The sequence below is a fragment of the Cavia porcellus genome, unplaced genomic scaffold (assembly GCF_034190915.1).
Source record: "Cavia porcellus strain 051 isolate PalLab524CR breed Dunkin Hartley unplaced genomic scaffold, mCavPor4.1 scaffold_7, whole genome shotgun sequence".
NCBI classification, from domain to species: Eukaryota; Metazoa; Chordata; class Mammalia; order Rodentia; family Caviidae; genus Cavia; species Cavia porcellus.
Window position 1 is genome coordinate 68322386 of NW_026947490.1, and position 20623 is coordinate 68343008.

The 20623-nt window shown below is 47.6% G+C and overlaps 1 protein-coding gene and 1 long non-coding RNA gene across 10 annotated transcripts in view; both read right to left on the reverse strand.

Annotated features, from left to right (window-relative positions):
* Frmd4a (FERM domain containing 4A) overlaps positions 1 to 20623 on the reverse strand; it is a 561761-nt gene that overhangs the window by 144939 nt on the left and 396199 nt on the right. The window lies entirely within an intron of this gene.
* On the reverse strand, positions 7486 to 10913 carry LOC134477019 (uncharacterized). The gene is made up of 2 exons (XR_010048905.1): positions 9994 to 10913; positions 7486 to 7642 (listed from the first exon to the last, which is right to left on the reverse strand). It is a non-coding gene; the product is annotated as an uncharacterized LOC134477019 (long non-coding RNA).

The following is a 20623-nucleotide window of genomic DNA, read 5'->3' on the forward strand; positions in this document are numbered from 1 at the left end:
CCCATGTCTGAACAGCAGCTGCCTGAACTAATTTGTTTCGGCTTTCTTCTTTGATGGGCGGTTTTCTTCCCCTAGAGTCTCACTGGCTGTAATTAAAAGGTTAGGTTTTCTATGTCTAAAGCAAAAAGGCTTGCTTAAGATATGAAAATGCACTTGGTTAAACTTACAAAAACTAGGTGAATCCCAGCACTCAGGAGGCTGAGGGAGTAGGATCATTGCAAGTTTGAGACCAGCCCAGGCTACAAAAGTGAGCTCAAGGCCAGCCTGTACTGCCTGGCAAGACCTTGTCTCAAAAAGAGAAAACAAAACAGAAAAAAACTATGCGAAAGATGAGTTTTCTATTTTACTGGGATAATTTTTTGTATTTCCCATTTTTAGGCTTTCAGTTACTTAAAAAAAATCTCAGTTTTAAAAATTAAAAATTACTTAAATATTAACTTGTAAATGTCTTCAATAATCAGTTTATGATGGACTAATGAATCGCTATTATGTTAGTGTGTAACATACTCTATATATCTGGGATTAGATGTGCATATCCAGCTGAAGACTAAATACGCCGTAAAACTAAGCTTTAAAATTAAGTTAAATACACACAAGGCAACTAATGACCACTCTCTTTTATGCACTAGACACTGCATCTAGACCTTAGGTATACAAAATGATCAAAAGTTTTGGTATCTCTTTACATTTGGTCCTGCCAAACTTATTCTACAACTTAAAACTTATTCTACAACTATTGGTTTTGTTTAAACACTCATTTTGTTATTTTATAAATGAAACATGCTTGTATATTGAATAATAAATCTGATTGTGGTCATTAACACTGTTTTCTAAACTTACTCTAGTAAAAGCTAAATAAATATATGAAAAGATTCCTGCATAATTGTAATGCTATATTGCTAACATCATGGTATGAGTGTGTTTGTGTTCCCGAAGTATGAAGCCTCCTAAGAGGTGGTACTTAGGAAACTATATTATCCGCTGATGACCTCCAGTCTAACATGGCCTGTGGTGTTGGTCTTTCCTAGCCTTCCAGTTATGTGCTTACTATTAAATTATGTTACAATAGTTAGGTGCGGTCCAGGCAATGTCACTCCAAAGATTAAACACTAAGCATTAATATTTATAATGCTATCTATAGGTACATATGTGAACAAGTACACTTAGCTACTTTATATTTTTACTAAAAAGTAGCAAACCTAGATGCAAATTTGTAATACTGAAGATAAAAGTAACCTATTAAGTTATTTTATACTAAAAAGGGAGTTTAAATGTATATTTAGAGTTCAAAAACTCAATGGTTCTATATAATAATGTCATAATTGTTATGCTAAAATGCTGTTTGCTATTGATTTTAAATTTTTCTTATAAAACTTTATAACTGGTATCTGACACCACACTACAAAAATGTCTTCGAAAAGACAACTCAAGCAACACGTTACAATAATAGGCCACCACAGACACTGACTGTGACCCAATTAACAAAAGAGACAATTGTTCTCTAATCATGATTTATATTTTCAAAGCACCAATATTTGAAAAAGATTGTAACAGTTAAGATTAAAGCCCTCCGTCCCTACCTCAAGACTCGTGCAACTGATCTCTGGGTGCTCAACAAATGAGGCTTGGAGGCCAAAACTAGTGAGCTGGCTAAGAAGACAGAAATATTTTGATCCTTGTCGTCTGAGGTCAGCCAGAACACAGGGCAGGATGGGAATCCTCTGAAAAGATCCCACAGCTCTGGTGAGTTACCCACCCTCCCGAGCAGGGAGACTGTCGCACCCCAGAGGAACAGACTCCACCAGTGTGCACTGTACCAAAAGGGGTCACTGAAAAGGCGACTGTCCCCGTGCTTCTAAGGGAACTAAGGAAGCCAAGCCAACCTTCTGGCTGATGACCAATAAGCAGAGGAAAACACTAGAGGAGCTAAGGGGCTTGCATGTTGTCCCCAAATAACACCAGAGGAACCTGACTGGACTTGCTCGTAAACATCCAGCAGGAAAGTATAACCACAGTTACACACAGATAGAAAAGGTAACAGTAGTGTCAAACGAAAAAGAGCCGGAATATGCAGGGATTCTGAACGTTACACCAGCCCCTCCTGGCAGACTTCAGCTACACCTACACCTTTGAGCCGTAAGAATTATTGACTCCCAGTCTCACCAGCCTTCATGTTGTGTGTACTTTCACATACCTCTCACTAAGCACTTAGCTTCCTGTATCTGTGCGCCTCTGACATAGAAACGGCAACAGGAATGTTCTAGCAACAAGCTTTGCTACCGTTCTGGTATAAGCTAACTTTCTCTTACTCATTTCAGGTCTCTCTGTTTACATTATCTCAAGCCAACCATTACAAAAGGTCGGCAGAACTACAAAATAGAGCCATGTAATAAAAATGAGTGTCCACTGTAAAAAAAAAGGTATATTTACTTAGGATATTCATTCAGCATTGTTATAATTAAAACAGGTTAGATGTCTGACAGACAAAACAAAGAGGAGTCTGCCTGCTCTTAAACGCATCTATTCACAAATAGAGGTTCGTATTAATCACAAAAGGGTGATGCTGTTCTTTGGGGCCACTGTTCATCAATATTCTACTGCTGGTTTCTGGCCCTGGCTGGTTTAATAAGGTTAGAAAATGCAGCATAGGAGTCAGTGGCATGCTAAAGTCTTTGCCCTCTTTTCCAGACTATCAAAAGATGATTGATCCTCAAACAACAAAACCCATCCTCCTTTGTCTCTAGATCAGTCCCTCTGATCCTTGGATACGTGAGATGAACGCCCCTCCTGAGTTTGAAATAGTTCCAGCTTTCTGCACCCTCTTCAGAGCAGGATCAAAGTCTGGAGATGGGAGAAGTGAAGTAGGATAGAAGAAAGAAGCAGAGATACGCAGAAAGGAAACAAGGAAATCAAAACTAAAAATTGTGCATTGTGTCTTGAAAACATGCACCATCAAGGGATGGGTGAAGAGGAGAGGGGATGGAAAAGGAAGAAGAAGGGATGCACCATGTACACCTGCCTTAAGATGCATTATGTACACTTACAACCCCACATAGGAAACTAACAGGTTGTTATGGTTGATACATTGTGTCAAGTTGAGTTTAATCCAAAGACTCAGCAGGCAGCCAGGGTTCTTACTTTGTAAATATCCTCTTCCTGTGCAAAGGCAGGCAAGGAGATTTTGTGAGTGCTTACACCTCCCCTGAAATGGTAGGGGGTGGCCTGGGTACAATATAAGGGAGGGAAAGAGGCTTGCATTTTGCCCTTTTGCTCTGGCTGCTCCCTTGAAGCGTTGCCTACCCCGGGGCCATGCTGCCCTGCCTTCCAGCCAGCTGATTATAGACTGAGACATCCACAAACTGTAAGCTAAATAAACCTTTCCTTGCTTCACTTTGGGCATCAGGTATTTTGTCTCAGTAACAAGAGAAAAGTAACCACGACACATGTGTGCTAATAAGCTGAAATAAAATAAAAATGAAGACTGCAGGTTTCGGACCTCACACAGAGTCACCCAAACTGATCCACACCAGCTTCCTTTCCTTTCCTTCCAGATTCCTCACACCCAAAATTCTTGAGGAACATGGAAAGTCCATAAAACGACTGAACTGAGAAGGGAAAGAGCAGGAGACTGACCCTCAGATAGAGGATCTGCTTGAAAGAATCTAAAGAATGTTTTAAGTTACCCATCAAAAAACAATAAAACAAAAAGTCCGCATCTTTTGACTGCAGAAAGGGCTACTACCCTTCTGGGGGTGGTCAGCTTTTCCTGGGGTCTCCACTCCCCCAAGAGAAGCCTGCACATTTCCCTGTTCCAGTAAATAAGCACCTTTTCCTCTAGGGTGTACACTCGATTTCTTCGAGTGTGTGTATTTTAATTTTTGCCTCACAAAGCCTTTCTCTGTCCTGTACTGTAATGAGACCTGGGACTTTTCTGTGATGCGAATCTGTGAACCTGCAAACTTCTACAAAAAAAGTGAGTGAGGTTCCTGTCTCAGCCTCAGGAACCTCCTTGAGCCCTGTCTGCTGACAGAATGACACACTGGCAGATCTGTTACCTTTCCAGAGGGTCAAACGGCCCCAGGACAAAGGAACCCTGATGTTGTCATGCTGCTGCGCACTGAATTTTTCCATTTGCCGGTCTGGGGATCAACAAAGTGCAGAGCGGGTTCTGTCCAAGCACACGGGGGCAGCTATGGAAGTGAGATTTGAAACAGGCTCTCTGTGCTGTGCGTGGAGGTCAGGATGCCCCAAACAGACTCTGGTACTGGACTTGCCAAGCTCACAGTCAGAAGAAGCTGGGGTTTTTACAGTACAGTTTTATTGTCCAGCATTAGAGCAGATGACAGTGAAGGTGGGGTGGGACAGGTGGGCTACTTGCTCACCTTTCTAGTGCAGTCGACAGAAAGGGCACTGCCCGGGACACCTGCTGTCCTTTGCCTAGCAGTAACTGTGACCTTTTACAGCTTTCAATGACATGAACATCCTCCTGGAGCACACATGCCATAATGACCACCACCTAGGCTGGGGCTTGCCTGATATTCAGAGAATGGAGCTTTAAAACAGGGACTCAGAGGCTGCACATCAAAAGTCTAGTGGGCAAGCAGACCCAGACAAAGCTTGGCATCTTTGCCTTCACTGGACATCATCCCTTTAAACCTTGAGACTGTGGGACAGATCACTGTTAACTCTGTATGTGGCCAGGTTAATCACCTAAGGAGCATCTGCTTTACAAGGTTTATCAGTCTGAATCCACCCAGCCTATCTCATCCCCTTCAGCACTGAGGACATCAAGATAAGAGGGCCTAAAGTAATTCCCAGGATTCGCAGCCAGATTTCACAGCATCTGGTTCTATCCCCGCTGGAGCAATGCCCACAAGCCTTCAGCTGTTGTGCTAAACCTGTGGTCGCCTTACATTCCAGGAAAGCAGGGCCTGGCAGACAACGCTATGATGAGGTCACCCACAAGACAGGCCAGTGACTCCATGATAGGAACCAAGGCTGCTTCCTAATCAGGAGCCGTCATTGCTGATGACAGCTTCCCCAGAACCAGTCCTTAGACACCCCGCAACCAGACCACGACCTGACCGGAATTACCTGCACTGCCAGCCATGCAAACCCCAGCTATGCGACCCCATCTCTTGCCTTCTCTTCCCATTTCTATAAAACTCCAAGGTTCCAGTCAGTCCCTCAAAGACAGACCTGCTCTCTATATCTGTGCTTCCCACATGGCTGTGCTGATCCCAGCTCCTACCCGGCCCGAGTCCTCGACTGGCATCTGGGGATGGGTGGCTGAACCTGGCCAACTGGGACCCCCAAAGGTGGGGCTTTTGCCTTAAAGTTTCAGCAAGTGTAAGATGCTGATGCACGTCTCAGGTTGAAAAGGGGTTAAACAAAACACAGGGCTGCAGCTTCACCCAGGCCTGGGCTTAGAACTCAGGCCTAGGGCACTCTCTGGCATGTTATAGCATCTACTTCCCATAGTTGCCATATACTTTTATTGATTATCATTTATCAACACCTGGTGCAGGATTGGTGCTCAAAAAAAGTGGACTCCTGTTCCCTTTCAGGTGGCAACTCTAAGTGCTAGCTTCCCCTCAATGCCTTGACATGCGTTTCTTGGCCCGGAATGCAACCCTGCTTCTGAATGATGTCCTTTATCCTGGGAACCGTGACAAAAGTGTCTTAAGTTGAAACAGAAGGCAGATGACCTCTCTGGGCCTTGAAGTCTCCCCAGAAAGCAGGCCCTCTGGAGTGCGTGGGTACACCAGCCAATGGAATTCACCTTCTCACATCTGTCCCTGTCAGTTGTTTCCTTTAGGGTCATAATTACATTTATTGGCTAGAAGAAAAAGCAGTATTCCTGAAGACACAGTATGAACTCTTCAGTGCTTATCAGCATTTTAATTTGGAATTTCTCAGCATCCTGCCAGGTGTCCTCCCTGGGGACAGCGCTCACCAACTCCTAGCATGCACCTACTCGATATGATTAAAAATGCCCTCTCATTGGAGGAGGAGAGTAATGAAAAAAATGCATTGGCTTTCCAGGCAATCAAGGAGGGAAAACCCATGTTCAGCTGAAAATTTTCATTCCCTGAGAGAAATTTCATGAAAAATCAGACAAGTAAGTGACAATGCAAAGGTCACAGGACCTCCTCCCTCCCAATATGCTCATTGGGGACACTCAGATATGACGCATATGAGCCGGCTCCAAAGAAACACAATTCCAGTCCCCAGGTTCTTGGGTCAAAACATCATTTTCTATTTACCTACAATCCACTTGCTTCCAAAAGCTCCAGAAGAGGCTTGCAGAATTTCACACAGCAAGGAGATTAGGAACATCAGTCCACTGAAGAGTGTCAGTGTATGAAATAATCCACTGAGGTGCTCCTCATTCATGTGTCTACCTTCTGTGATTTCAGTTGGGCATTATATTAATAAAATCATAGTATTAACAAAATAATAGTTGCCTTGATTCAATCACATTTTTAGTATACTGTTATGATAATTAGATGTTATAAATCTCTTACTGGACCCAAAATAAATTAAAGCTCAGGTATGTAACTGTAGAAAACCTTTTGTATAAGAGGTATGACCAAAATACACAACGAACATTTAAATTAAGAAGTTTCTTGCAGTAAAAGACACAGGTTATTAACCCTCCTCATATTAAGTCCCGCCCCCTTCAAACACACTTATCCATCAGTCCTGCCACTGTCTGAGCAGTTCTGGAGTCCTGTTTATGAGAGGTGATCAAAGACATTAGTTAGTGCTGCTGCCGAGCACTGTCCAACGGGAGGGCAGGTTTGTAAAAACATTTTGTGTGTCCTTGTTCACCTTGTTCACCGGACTGGCATAGGCTCTTTCCCAATGTCTAAATGACCGTGAAGGTCCATATTTTGAATCACTTCAGAACATCAGAGCAACCATGAAGAAACCCTCAAAAGATTAAGGCCAGATCTCTTCAGAAAGTGGCAAGAACAGAGGGAGCAGTGTGTTTGAAGCGGGGGCATTTTGAATGGAACTGCTAGCAATATGGCTTTTACCATAATAAATTTTAAAAATCTTAAGCAATTTCTGTATTTTTTAAATCATATAATAGTTTGCACTACTGGTGGTTCCAGGCAGCCACTGAGGGTCCTGGAATGTGTCTTCTGCTCCAGGTAAGGTTGATGACTTTAATTCCTAATGCTGGTCTCAGAGTTCAACTCTGTGTGGGGAAAAATCCACTAGATTTCATGGGTAAACAAGGAGACCCGGTTCATCCACACAGCGGGCTTTGCCCAGAGTACACAGGGGACAGAAGACTCTTCCACAGTTTCTGAGAAGGACAGACGGCGGCTTCTCTTACAGCCCAGTCCAGCGGGCAGCCTCTCCGCACCATTCCCACAGCTGGGAACGCATTCAAAACCCCATCTCCTGAAACCTGACGGGCGATTCTGGGTGAGACCTAATGTTAGATATTTACTTAGAGAGTCTGGCCAGAAATTTTGGAGGCAATATTTTATTAGGTTTTAAACACATGCTCATGTCAGCCTTTATTAGGCAGCTTGGCACTGATGTTTCAGCTCGATTCTGAAGCCAAACCACACGAGAAATGTGAAGTCAGTCCCAACACAGGCAGGGAGAAGCAGTCTCCTGCGGGCTGACAAAGAAAGAAGGAATGTTCACAAAGTCACGTTCGAGAAAACGACAGCAGATGCACTGTGCCCAGGGTCTTGGATCTGGGGGAGGGGGGGTTGCTGGTGAAATCTGCTGGGTGCTGGTACAGTCTGCTGGGTGCTGGTGCAGTCAGTTGGGGTGCACAGAACAGCATGGAGCACCTTCCTCTTTGACAGCTCCAGCAGCAGAGCCCCTGAGACGGAAGGAAGGCCTGGACACGAAGACGTCCCTCTGTTCCCATCTGCTTTTCCATGCTGCCCCCGCCACTGCACAGCTGCTCTCTTGGCTTAGACACCCCTTTCTCTCTGCTGCCCAAACTGGTCCTGCTTCGGGACCTCTGCGAAGAGCTCTCTGTCCCCATGCCGCTCTGTCTGGTGCTAACCCCAATGACCCAGCAGCTCAATGACAGGGCTGTCACAGTGCTCGAAAAGCTGCAGTAGTTACAGCTGAGTTCTTGGTTTGTGACATTCCCATTCGTGTTCAGAAGTCTGTTTCTTGCCTAGGATGACAACATCTTGACAGGAGGAGTGGTACTGCAAGTATTTTTGTGTCCAAATGGTCACTGCTGATGACGTGTGGGATGGTTGGATGGATGGATGAATGGCAAAGTGGAGACAGGATTTCAGCCTTCTCTACGTGACTCATCTGCCCCGCTGGTTCTAACTGCAGCGAAGTCCAGCACCTCCCGAAGCCTGTGAGGCCCCACAGTAAGCATCACGGAGACATTTTCAACATCTGGAAACATCTTTGTTAATTAGGACTCTAAGTGATAGGCCCAGGTTAAGCCCAATACCTCCTCTTGTGTGTGTGATCTTGTTGGTCCCACCCCCTAAAATCTGAGCCACCACAGAAGCATGGGATGAGGGACAGCCAAGATACAGGAGTACACTCCAGCCTTGTCATCCCCCTGCTTCTTCCTATCCAAACTGTCAGCAAAATGTACCTGACAGGCCCCTTGAAACAACGAGCACGAAGATTCTTAGCGAGCAACTCACATGCAGCGCACCAGGCCCTCTAACCCACACTGCCCTGGCCCTGGAAGTCAGCAGTGAGCTCATCGGGGTCTGATTGTGCTTCTCAGCTGGCCCTGCTCCCTCCCTCCTGAGGCCTTGCCTCCTCCTTTCTGGAGTAGAATTAATAGGTTTTGCATTCATAATAGCATGTCAACCTGTAAGACAGAAATCACAGGCCATGACCCTGTGGCAGCGCAAGTGTCACTGGCTGCCAGGCGGAGTGTCTGCTGGACCAGAAGCTGTCACTCTGGGTCCCCTTTGTTTGCAGGAGGAAGAGTGGGATCATGGCCCAGACCACAGCAGTACAAGGAACTCTGGGGCTGGCTGTGGGGCTACACTTCAGTCTGCCTCCCTGACTTTCTGTTAGGCCATGGATTCGCAAAAAATACAGTTAGAAAAGGAGAAGTAAGGAAAATATCTCTTCTCTAGAGCTCCTGGCGACTCTGCAAGAGCCCTGGGCCAAGAGCAAGACCGAGGTTCTTGCTTTGACCTGGACACTCAGAATTTTATGGCTCTAACAGCAACACTGCTGGCTGCTTCTTTTAACTCAGTCCTGCCCTCAGACCCAGCCTTAGTCTCCAAATCCTGTGCTCCCAGGCCTTCCTACCTGTGCTTTAGGAGCAACCTTACTCTTCTTACCAGGAGAACAAGGCAGGCTGCTGAAGGAAAACTGTAGTTCAAGTTCATGGTCAAGATCAGTGTGTGTGTGTGTGTTTTGTATCGTAAGTTTTTTATTTTTAAAAATGGCTTTAGGGCTGGGGATATGGCTCAGTGGTGCACTTGCTTAGCATGTACAAAGCCCTGTGTTCCATTCCTAGCACTGCAAAAGAGAAAAATCTCTCCTGGTCTACGCCTTTGCACTTGACATTTCTTTGCTGGACAAGGAGGCAGAGAGGCCGAAAGCTGACAGAAGAGAGACAGGTCTCATGTCTACAGTCTTTGCTGGGTTTTAGACCCAACACATCTCCAAGCTCCTTAAGGTGACATCAACCTTCCTAGTTGCTATCTGAGGACCTGGACACTAAATCATAACCTGCAGAAATAAGGACCTTTGCTAGGAAACAGGAGTTAGAGACCTGGAGTGAATTCCTGGCTTCAGAAACTGCTCAACTAAGCAGGCTAAGATGCTTAATTTCTGAAAGCATCGGCTCCTTTTCTGTAAAGGAGACACAGCACCAAACCTTCCAGAATGTCGTGGGGATGAACAGGACAGTACACAAGAAATTTCATTCTTCTCCTGACACGTGATCATTTCTTAATGTTTGCTAATTTCCCCCTGAGCTTTCCTTCTGCATTCCCCCTCCACACCCCAGTCTCTTACCCACATCATTATGCCATGTTTCCTTCTTCAATGGGTGCTCATTCTGGCGTTCCCTGGGGACGGAGGCTCAGCACCTGCATGCCCACCATGCTGAGCACCCTCCTCCTACTTCTACCAGAATTCATCTAGTTCAAGACTTCAGGACTAAACCAGCAGGAAAAAAAACCCTTGATACATACATAATCATCAAGACTCACTTCCTCAGTCTGAGAGAGAAAGAAAAAACCCAATCACAATGGCAAAGCTGAAATCCTGTGCTGCTCTTGTATTCCAGTGCCCACAAGGTGGGCTGCAGTGATGGATGAGGCCAGGAGAAGCGGTTGTCAGCTTAGGTCACACCCTTGCATGAGCATGTGAACTAGACTTATTTCTTTGCTCAGTTTGGTTGTCTCCTTTGATCATTTTTCTAAGCTATATCTTATACTCATTTCAGAAATATCCTCCTAAAAACCAAGGGCAACGAGGACATCAAGGATTGGCCGCTGCACTCAAAATATCTATCTGAGGTTCAGAGTCCAAGGTCCAGAGCAGGAAGCAGCGGTCTAGACATGCAGAAATGTCACCTGGACACTGTTCTAAAGAGCTACCTACCCCCTCACCCCCGCAGCACATGAGGATCAGCTGGGAGCTGCCTGAGGCCCTTCTAAAATGCTTGGCTCAGTCTGCCTAGTGTGGGTTCAAGAGTCTACTGACACTCAGCTGGGGCTGAGTCCCTGTTACGGAAGATTTACCATAGTGTGGGAAACGTCTATTGCAACTCTGATGCCTTTCAGTATACAGACTGTTGCTGTGGACATGGTCTCTCCAGATGCAGTGTCTAAGGAGCACCTGTGTGTGCTGGGCAGCATGTTCCGTGCTAGGGAGGCAATCCCTGTCCTTAAGGTGCTCACAGTGCCACAGCAACACAACCACTCCGATGTATGGGGCACTTACCCCCCCCCCCCCCGCCCAGCCAGGGGTCCTGAGCCACAGTAAAGCCGCTTCCTGGCTATGTCGCCTCAGGCAAGGCAAATCAACCTGTCAATAAAACAGCAGTGCCTACCTCCTCAGAGTGCCATGAAGACTAAATCAGGAGGGAACACCCAGCACTAAGCAAGGTCTTTATCTGCGCCAGCAAATATAGACATCTCTGCAGCTGGTCTTCTCAGCATCCAAAGAGCCAGGTGTTATTTTTGTTATGATTCCCACTTTAAAGGTCATCCAGCAAGCACCTGGTGGAGCTGGGCCTTATACCCAGACAGTGTGAGACCCTAGACTCTGTATTTCACAGCAAGGCCACAACTTCCCACTCGTGGTACTGCTTATAGGGAAACATAACAAAGGTCACTGCATTTCACACAGTGGGAAGGCTTTTTAGTAAGATCAGGGCACAGCAGACTCCACCAAACTCGGCTGCTTGAATGATTACACATCTGAAGATGTGTGAGGCCCCAGGGCACAGCCCTTCGAAGAAGGGTGACAGATCTTTGAGCCCTGTCACACAGCTGGGATGTGATCAGATGGGACCATCACGGTCATGAGAAAATCAACAAACATTACTTCGCCCATCTTTTACTTCTGGAGAGACTGAGGCACTGATATTAAATATGTTATGTGAAGCCGTGGAGTGAGAAAAGGGCAGAGCTGAAACCCAAACCTAGCAGAATGCCTGCTGAGTCCCTCCTAACCACCGAATGACCCCCCATCCTATCAGTGGGAAACGCTTAGCACAGCTCCAGTCCCAGCTCGCTGGGGCAGGAGGATCACAAGTTTAAGCCTGGCCTGGTCCACTTAGTGCCTTGGCAAGATTCCCAAGCCTGGGAATTTAAAAAATATAAGGCCTATGAATGTAGCTCATTCATAAAAAAGCCTTGGATTCAAACCTTAGGACAAAAAACAAAACAAAACAACAAACTCCAGTCACATCCAGTCACACATTCCTTGCTGGGTAACCAGTAGGCTGCAGTCTTTCTGGAGGGAAAGTGCATGTGGGTGGGAGGAAGCCAGCTCTGACCCTCAGGCTTGTCTACCTTGCCCCTGGAAGTCCTATCTGAGCACCCTTCTGCCTTGACACCTGGCCCAGCTGTGGGGGTGATGGTGTTCACATCTGGATTTCACAGCTGCATTTCTCCAGGGAGAACTCCACGGTGGGTGGTTAGGGGGCTGCGTGTGAGGCCTGCTTTGGACGTGGGTCTAGAAGAAGTGCAGCCTGAGCACTGCTGTTCTCTTCTCTGCTTGAGAAAGAACTGGCTCAGAGGACCCCAAGTGGTGTTACTCGCTAAGCCTCTTCGTGTTTAGGGAATGCATGTTTTATGGGCTGCGTGAACCACTCCCATACAGTTTTCCCCTAACAAAGCAGCAGTGTGAGATGCAGCGAGCGGAACACCAGTGCAGATGTGGGGAGATCAGTGGTGGGGAAGTTGCCAGGCCTGGGTTCGATCCCCAACACCAGAAAAACACTCCCACAAGGAGGTTTCGGCTGCCAAAGTGTTCTCCAAGAAGACTTCAAGGTACTAGGTCCATTTATTTCCGTAACCAGTTTCAAGTAGTCAGTTCCACAGTGCTGAGTATTTTCACACGGTTGGCAGCCGAGGTGCATAGCTTTTTTAGATTCACAAAACTGAAACCCTACACCCATTCAACAAGGAATCATGTCTATTTTGAAAGGATATTTCCAAAATTGAGCAAATGTATCCTAAAAAAGAAGGAAGGGGATAAACATATAAACGTACAAGCCTTTGTCAATACCCCTAAGTCAGACTCTTGTTCTTCACCCCATCTCTGGAGCCCCATCCTTCACTCCAGTGTTTCTGGAAGAGGGCGCATGAACAATGTGAGAACTAATGAGTCACAAAGACTGGAACTGTAAGCGAGTGAAGCCACCACCTCACCAGGAACCTGACCTGTCACACTGTCTCCACTACAGCCTCAGGAAGGAGCCACACACTGCATGCTGTGACATACAGCTGCAGATCTTTTTTAAAAATCAGGTTTTGGGGAGCAGTCCTGGAGGGAAAATCCTATTAATTGGAGACATGGCTCTTCTCCTCCTAGCCTAATGTCACATCCTTGTTCCTCAGAGGAGCACACGCCATCTGCCCGCACTCCACTTTTTTATCTTAATTGACACAAGACTGTGACAAAGGTCTGATTCTGAGTCCACCTTTAGCTGTCTCCTTTGGAATAAATCACCACAAACAGGGCACTGAGGGCCGCAGAACGGGTGGCTCTTCCTGGTCCAGGGCCGGAGTGCCCTGCGGTGCTCCACGTGTTTGCAGAGCCCTGGACGTCAAGAAAGTTCTGGGGCTTTGTCACTGCCATGAACCATGAGGAAAGCAGCCTGGCTCTTAGGTTAGCAGCTCTGCCTTCTGTACCAGGATTTCAAATAGTTGCCTTTGCATAGGAGCCTGCGGCAGCGATAAAATGGGCATGTTTGAAACCTCTGTAACTTGACCTCTGAAGAACAGAAGCGCAGTGACTTTTGTTTTACTTGTCTACACACCTAACAATGACAACAACTCACTTTCTCAGGAGCTCAAAGCTCAATGAGGAAGTGTCTGCCAAATACCAAGAGGAAAAGAGGCTGAGGGCAAGGGTCCCTGGGCAGCCAGGGCAGCACGGCAGGCTGAACTCCTACATGGATGTTTGCCCTGGTGTCCACTCTAAGCCCAGCCTGCCCATTGTGGCCAATGCTCTTCTTCAGCATTATTTTCAAGTTCAGCTCCCACAGAGAAGCCCTGTTTCTGGGGCTCTTCCTGCTCAGGCTTCCTGTCTTGGTGCCCAAAAAGAAGTGAAACCTCTGTCCATGCTTAGTATGCCCAAAGGTCCAGCTCACAAGAGTACAATGCTCTGTGACCCCACACCCACAAGCACTTCCAGCCCAGGCACCACCCCTGCACCCTTGACCCAGGAGTCTGTAGCCCGGCGTGGGAGAGCCCGGGTGTGCAGAAGTAAACAACAAAAACCCAATGCAAGGGGGGCTGGGAGTAGAGCTCAGTGAGCACCTGTCTGGCAAGTGCAAGGTCCCGAGTTTGACTCCTGGTACCAAAAACCAAAACAGAACAAAACATCCAAATCCCTTGATTTTCCTTCCAAGATCCCTACTGTGGCCTCCATGAAAGCCTAGAACTACTGGCTCTGCCACCTCTGGCCGGCCCTTGTGTCAAATGTGGTTGCAGAACCAGTTAGAGATGTTTTGATGGCCCCACAGATATAAAACAATTCAAGACCATCAAATCCATGCACTTTTGTGGGGAGCGGGGATACCACGGATTGAACTCTGAACCTTGCGCTTGCCAGACAGGTGCTGTGCCACTGAGCTATAACCCTGGCCTGATTCACACACTTTGATGAAGGTTACCTATGCCTCGATATGGCTTTTGGAAGATACTTAGAAGTGTTTTTAAAACAAAAAGTTGGAAAGTGATTGTAAAAATTCAAAGTGTAGAGAGATCCACAGTGACACGACCCTCAGAGCCCTGGCCCCGGACTCCCGGATCTTGGGGATTCTGGACAGATGCTGTGTCACAAAGGAGACTCTGGACACAAAGGAAGGAGGTTCTCCTCCATGAGGATGTGTCAACTGCTTGAGAAAGACAAGGTGTCCAGGCAGCAAGGCCAGTTCTCCTGAGAACACGGTTCTTGGACAGAAACTAGTTTATGTTTCCTGGAACAGGCCCTCCCTCACTTCCTTCTCCACAAGGAAGAGGGCCAGGAAGGAGTCAAAGCCTGTACCCCTGGGGGTCCTTTTAGTTCCTCTAAGTATTAATTTCCAAAGAATCAGAGGTGCTGGAGCTGGAAAGCCTGACACTAGGAGACAAGTGACTTCATCCCAGGGCGTCAGGAAGGCTGCATGGAGGTACCTGAGACTGCAGGTCTGGAACAGTCTGGGGGTCACCAGGCACATCCTGAGGAAGAGATGTGGGGCCACGAGAGCCAGCAGGGATTGGTGCCAGGCCAGGCTAAGCACGTGACATACTTCAGAAAGGCGACAATGCTGAGTGAACACAGCAAGAGACAGAGCAAGGGCTTTGTGAGACGAGAGGGTCAACAGTCCCCGCTGCCCACACGAGAGACATGCTCTTCCTTCTGACGTTCTTCCCTGTCAGTGGCTTCCTTAGCCTTACTCTAACCCATAATTCCAGACAACCCCATAATCCCCCATCGTGACAACATGCACAGAATGTGTCACTGTGACGCCATTTATCTGAGGCCTGCCGGAGGGGTCCAAGACAAGGTCATTCGGATGTACTGGACGCACTTTCTCTGCATAATGCACATGCCCAGCCAGCAGCAAACCCACTGGATAAGAGCAGACTGTGCTCTCAGATGGGCTTGGGTTTGCACACAGCCCCCTACTGTGGGTCTGTGAACCCCAGCACCTTGCTTCATTTTCTGCTTCAGTTTCCTCCACAATAGAATGGAGATGACAGGCTGTCAAGAGAGTCGGTGAAAACAGGCGAGAATAACCAGTGGTGTGTCTTGTAAATATTCATAATTTTATATACTGTTGGATACTTCTCATGTGGGTACGTTTTTCTTATTTATATTTTATTTTCATCCATTGATTCACTAAATATCTACAGAGCACCTGTCAGGGGCCTGGCATTATGCAGCTCAGCATGAAATTCAAGATTTTAGGTTTTCTTTAGGACCAAGAATACTGTGTCATGGAGGGGACGCCGACATTCCTCTGACATTCTCTCAGCACCACAGCTACCAAGTGCCCAGGCTCAAGGCAATCCTATGCCATCTACTTCCTCTAGAAGGCATTCCTGGGAAGAAAAACGAGGTGGTTTAGAAATCACCATTTTTGGATGGAGAAACTAACGGATGGAAAGGAAATGTCTGCTAAGGACAGTCCCCGAGCCTCTGGGGGAGCTGAAATAGGACACCACATGTCTGGAATCAGACCTGGCATTTCCCAGAGTCACTACACACAGAGGCTGGGTTTCCACGGACCTAAGCTGTCCCCGCTAAGCTGTCTACCCGAAAAGCAGTCTGTGGTCCCGGAAGGAGGGTGTAACCAGGGAGGGGCCTGGAATCCTTACTGTTGGGCTCTGCTCTGGACTTTTACAGGCAAATGTGCCCACAGAGCACTTCTCAGAGCCCCTCCACACATTCTTGGAAAAACAGCTTCCTCAGAGGCTTGTCCCATGAGAAGCCCATTCAAAATTACAAACACAACTGTCACCTCAGGACCTCCCTTCTATGGTCACTGAGCTGGAAAGAAAGTTCTCACACAGTTATCTGGCTGAGCCCAAAGGCGGGAGGTCCCTGACACTCAGGCTCTCAGTCCTGACAGAGCCCTGAGTCACAGTTCCTCCTGGGACAAGAACCAAGAAGCAAGAATTCCAGCCAAGATTCTTGATCTTGTTTAAGAAGTGGCTTCACACCCTGCCTCCCAAAGCCTCCAAAGTCAGCAGCAGGGAACGCATGGCAGTTGAGGACCTGAGGGTCCACACCCTCAGCCACCATACTTTTCATAACAAGAGGCAGGACAGGCAGTGGGTAGCTCTTGTCCACTTCCTACTGCAGGCCCACTCCTCCTGCAGACTGCACCCAGACGCCCCAGACTCCGGTTCGGGCAGCATTCCAGTCGGAGGAGCAGACGAGACTCTGTTAGGGCCCCCGCTGTCTTCACTCCAAACCTCGATTCCACTGGACTTGGACAAGGTGCTCCTTCACTATACCTCTCCACTCACCCAGGCGGCCGAGGAGCCTCTGTGACTCTGTTAGGGTTCATACACGAGCACTCCAGGACTTGTGGACTGAGAGACTGACGTCCAGGGCAGCCAAGTATCGAGGTGGAGCCTGGTGAGACCAGGTTCTGAGGTGCTGACATAGCTAACCGCTCCTAGCAGATGAGGCCGCTCAGAGGGCTCAGGTCACCTGCAAAGGCACACCTGTTCCCAGCCCCTCACCTCTTTCTGGGCTTCCTTGCTCTCCCGGGCACCACCCTCTTTTCCCATTCTCTCTACCAGAAGCCAGCCAACCTTGGACTGAAGCTCTGAAGTGTAAGCCAAAATAGCCTTTTCCCCTTCAAGCTGTGCACGTGAGGTAACACTGACCAACAGTCTCCTCCTTACTTCCTCACTCTCTGGTTCACGTTCCTACATCTGAGCCACTGAGCATCTGGTGGCCTCCACGGCAACCTGCCTGGTGAATACTTTTAAGTAGATGGAAGAATGAAGTGGGCTTAGCTCCTGTAGAAATCATTCTTTCCCTAAAACGAAGTACGTGAGTTTGCTTCTCTATTTACCTATTTAGGATCTGGTGGGAAAAGCTCTCAATCACATGCTGCCGTTTACGGTTGTTCTCCTAAGGTCATTGCTTCCTGCTCCACCTTCTGGGTTGTGTTGCTTCCTCTTCAGATTTATTCTTTACACCTGACTCTGTGGAAACTGCATTCTGTAGACTGTAAGTTCCCAAGAGATGGGGACACCTTTACTGTAGAGTCTAACTGAGCAGAACTGTGGAATACAGAATAGAAGTCATCTGAGGAGGATTAAGGTAATGGCAATGATTAATCTTCAAGAGCCAGGCTGGGAGAATCACCATTTCTAGAGGAATCTGGGGGAGGCTGCCACCCCTGCAGCCATTCCTCTGGACAGAAGCCTGGAGAAACCATCCTCATGAGGAAGTCAGTGCCCTTGCTCAGTGATACTTCCAGCCAACAAGATTCCTGCCATGCAGCGCCCACCAAAGCCATTCTGAGAAACTGCCTTTGCAGATGCAAGTTCTAAGTTTCCTGGTGAGGCTCCAGTTAATTTGGCCTTGTGTGCAATTAGCATCCTTTTCTTCTTCCTGCTGGGAGCTCACAGAACCCTGAGAGTTTAAGGTGCATGGACTTTTCCAGACTTCCATGTAGTCACACAGAAGACACCCGGCTCAGCTCCAGGCTCTGCACAGCATACCTCTGCGTCTGAAGCCTGCTGGTTCAGGATGGAGTGGACCCTTCCTGGGCCCTCAGCTACATCTACAGCAGCTGTGATCAGAGTGACAGAGACCCTACTCAGAGTGATGACTCAGGTCTCAGTAAGAGTGGACCAACCCCACCAGGGCTCTGACTTCCTCTGAGAAATGATGATTCCAAGGACACTGCCAGCTTCAGAACCAGAGGGCAGAGACAGTCCTGAGAGCCACTGGGGCACAGGGCACTGGGTCCTGGCAAAAGGGGTGGAGGGAGGCCAGCCTCACTGCTGGAAGACACTGATGGACGGCTTCACACAGCACTGTCCTCCAAACTCACAGGAGCCCGGACCTTTCTTCTCCTTCCCTTACTTTCTTTAAAAAAAGGAGATTGAAGCTTAAAGAGGTCCTGTGCTCAAAGGCACTGCTAAGGGCAGGTGTGTCTGTGTCACTGTTGCTAAACAAAGGGTTACAGGTGGCTCTGCTCCCTAAGATGCGTGGATCCCTTGTGAGCCATGTGAAGGTGTGTGACACTGTGAGTGATGTGTGTATATACTCCCATGGGAGTGCTGGAGATGTCATGTGAACATGTGCTAAGTTTAGGTGAGTGTAGGAATATGTGAGTATGTATGTGTGCATATGTGTATTATGAATGTGTTATGTGCGTATGAGCATATGTATGTGTGTGCATCATGATAGTGCATGCTGCTGTGTTCGTGTAATTATATGAACATGAGTGGAACACACAGGTAGACACGTGTGTATGTGAGTGTCTGGGTACCTGAGTTGTGTATATAAGCATACATGTGCATACATGTGTATGATAGTGTATGTGTGTTCATTTGAGCAAATGAGCATATGTGAGTGTGTGAATGTGTGTGAGTGAACAGGTACATGTGCAAGTGTTTATGTGTGTGGATGACATGTTTGTGTGACTGTGAGTACACCAGCACATGTGTGTTAATATATGAGCAAGCATGTGCAGGTAGACACGTATTTATGAGTGTGAGTGTGCATTTGTGTGCCTGACACACCCTACTCCGTGCTGGAGGCATTTCCAGGTCACACTCTCCCTGGCGCATTTTATTCATCTTCACACGGGAGTAAAGGCAGTGATTTGCCTACAATTATCCAGTTCCGTTAGAGGTACACGGCACTTTGCAGGTTTTCAGTTTCAAAAGACCTCTGAATCCAACATGCAGATGTTAGTCTGCCGCTACTTTCCATGCTGTTTTATGAATGAGGCAGGCCACAGTGGAGGAATGCCTGTAAAGGGTTTACAATGCCCACATATGGCCGTCAGTGCAGCAATATGTCCGGAGATCTATCAGCAATTTAAACCCCAGGAGTCACTGTACTGGTCCATCGCCACCCTCACAGGATCCCATGTGAAATTTCCAAACCTGCTTCCCTAAAAGAAAAACCTTCCTGACCCTTGGAACTGGCAGTTAGGCATTCGGGGGGGGGGGGGGGTAGGGTGGCTCTGAGGGAATCATCAGATTCCAGGACTCCAGCAAGCCTGCTTTCAGCCACATATGTCTCTGAGTTGGGTAGATTCTGTGTGTCCTACTGTGTGGCGGAACCTGGCCAGCCTACTGTCACCTCTGTGAGAGGTCCAGCCCCAGAACCACAGTTCACGCTGGAATGGTGGGAGGAGCCTGGGTCTGTGAGTGACACGACCCTTAGCCTGTTTGTGAAGGGCAGGATGTGCCTTCCCTTCTGATCACTCCTCAAATCACAGCCAGTACACCCGCTCGTATGTGGCTGTACTTCAGTATCATCTAGCATAAAACATTAAGGATTAGAAGTTTAATACTGTAATGCCACCATCAAAATTGCTTTTTCCTATTTCAACCGGAAGAATGATGAACCATTAGCATTCTTTGACAACTGGAGCACAAACCTTAACCCACTTCTCTAGAAGGTCATCTGGTCTTCGCACAAATGCAGGTGCACAAGTGTCACACCTGTCACCCATGACCTTGCTGCACACTGGAAGCATGAGCAGTGACAGTCAGTGTCCATTAAAAGACCAGGGGACAAGACCCAAGCAGCCGAGACACATTTGAAGGACTTTCAAGACATCACTTAACAAGTGAAGTCACACTAAACTCTGTGAATACTCTATTTAACTGTGCACACAAGCACAGAGAAGACCAAATTACGAGCAACAGCAGCCCTGTAAATTATGAAGCATTTCACACACGCTAAGTGCTTTCCCTCAGAGCTGAGGTGGTGAGTGGTCCCATTCCACAGATGAGGCAGCAAATGTGAATGACTGCCCAGGTGCCTGTCACTACGGGGGTGGTCAGCCTAAGCCTGCCCTGTGCTGGGCTCTGAGCATCTACATGTTCTGATTCACTCCCTCCTAGTCATAAGTCTGTAAGGCAGGGAGGGTCAACATCGACTTACAGATGAGGTTAGCGCGGGACTGGAGGTGGCTCTTGCACACGGTACAGGGAGATGCTGAAGCTCAGAGGCAACACGATTGGTCACAGTCAAGTCACTGCTAAGTGTGCGATTCAAGTTGTGAGGACAGCTCATTGGAGCCTACACACTTAGCACACTGGAGTCTGCTCCTGCTTCAGAGCCAGGCTGCCCGGTTTTGGATCCGTTCTCTAACCCCTGTCAGCTGTGTAACCCTGGATAAATTCTTTAACTTCTCTGCTCTGAGGCCACCATCTGAAAAGCAGGAATGCTGATAGCTGTTTGCCTCCCCGTCACAGGGCTGAGCAGATGA